The sequence below is a fragment of the Egretta garzetta genome, unplaced genomic scaffold, assembly GCF_000687185.1.
Source record: "Egretta garzetta isolate BGI_Z169 unplaced genomic scaffold, ASM68718v1 scaffold172, whole genome shotgun sequence".
Taxonomy (NCBI): Eukaryota; Metazoa; Chordata; class Aves; order Pelecaniformes; family Ardeidae; genus Egretta; species Egretta garzetta.
Genome location: NW_009258951.1, coordinates 3,916,550 through 3,918,574, shown reverse-complemented (window position 1 = coordinate 3,918,574; position 2,025 = coordinate 3,916,550).

Sequence of the window (2,025 nt, the reverse complement as noted above, 5' to 3'; positions counted from 1 at the left end):
AAGTTACAGATGGGGTCAAAGCCTCACGGCTCAGAACTGAGACATCAGGGGTTTGCAGGCTTTTCCAGCACGAGTGACAAAGAGCCAGATCTACAAGCTCTTACCTCTTTCTTAGTGTTTGCCTCTTTTTAAGCTCTTACCTCTCATTTAAGCCTCTGAACTCCCACAAAACCTAAGGCATCAAAACCACGAGTGTGAAACCTCGGTGCAGGGTGGTTTTAACTTCTTTCCTCTTGAGCAGGGCCAGCTGCAGCACGTGAGGGCACTGATGTGCGAGCTGGAGAAGCTGGCCCCTCGCCTCCTCCCTCCCCACCCCCTTACGCATCCCACACCAAAGCTTTTCTTACCAGATCCCTGCTTCACCTCGCTGCTTGCCCTTCCCTGGCCCGTGCTTCCTCCTCTCCCATGACATCCTCAGCCGCTCGTCCTACCTCCAGAGTGCTGCTGTGAGAAACGAAGTGCCTGAAGTGAACTGGTAGCATCGGGAAACAACTGGCGCTGCTCAAACCCCTCCAGTGTCAGCTAAGAAGAATCACGCTTTGTATTTCATTTTAAAAGTAACATTGGAGCTGTCATCGCAGCGAGGATAAATGAGAAGAGACTGGATCTTGGTTTCTTCCAGCTAAACAGAAAATATTGAAGACAAACATGGCAAGTTCCCAATAAGGAAAAAATTAGCTCGCTCCCTCTGCAAAATTTTATAAACAATTTCCCCCCAAAATATAAGAGAAATGCCATTGCCTTCTAATAAGTGGCTGTCTGACTCCAGATCTGATGTTAAGTAAAGCAGAGCACTGTAAAACTGGGAGAGATGTCAATTAATCAGAAGTTAACCTTTCTATATGGGATATAACTCAGATACAGATGAAAAGTTTGACCCCTAAATGAGATAAAAGAAACTTAATTCGCTACATAAGTTATTGGCAGCGTCAACGAAGACTGAGGGCAAAAAGACCCAAACTGCATAGCTGCACACTTACTGAAATTGTCTGAATTTACTAAAACTTTACCATCGTCTAGTATGATTAGTATCAGAGAAAAAATTAATCTTCTTTTATTATTCATTTATTTATCTCTTTTTATTATTTATCAGGCCAAGATGAGCGCTTGTCTTCATCTTACATTTTCACCCAAAACATGGCCCATTTCTCTTGAGGTACTTCAGAATTTGTCACAAAGAATTTGTATCCAACAATTACATAAAAAGAAACAAAAAGGAATCTGCAGAAAGGACAAAACAGAAACAGCACGGGGTTTCTGGGAAGGTGAGAAAAAAGAGAGGAACTATATTTGTATCTGCTACCCCAGTGGAAAGAGATGACAGAGAATGTGAAGAGACAAACTATTATTTATTGAAAATATTTCAGGAAGGAAAATCATCATCACCAATAAAATCAGGGCAATCAAATGAGTTGGGTGGCACAGAAAATGGTGTAATAAAGAACGCAATCTTGCCTTTATTGCAATAATTCTTTCCCTCACTTAGGAAAGCCTCAAAAATACTGAATTTCAAGTCCTATGAAAAAGCGCTAGAGTGATAAAGGCAACTTAATGCTCCATGAGAGACAGTTTGGGTCTTTAACCAGAGTTCTGATTCACTTCTTTGATGTCCCAGCCCAGAAAGATGCCCCAAGAATAAGAAGCATAGATTCCCAGCTGCGCATACTAATACCCATCTACTTGAATGGTAATAAAAAAAAAAAAAAAAAAAGAGCATTTTTAAGCCAGGAAGTATTGCACTCTTTTACATTATACCACATTCACTCTCTCTGAAAGAGGTATTTCCAGGAGTAGCAAGGCAGCAAGCCCACTTGCGTCCTAAAAATCGTCAGTTAATTCTCTCCATGCTATGAGAGATATGACCGTACTCGTTCCAAAAACGTCGCTTAGTGAGATTTATTTCAGGGAAGAACGCTGCCTTCTGCTTCTTGTGCACAGATTTTTGGAATGTTTCAGGGAAAGCGGGTCTTCACTCTGAGAGAGCCTGGTTAGTTTTGGGAAGTGTTGAGTGGTCACGAGAAGGAG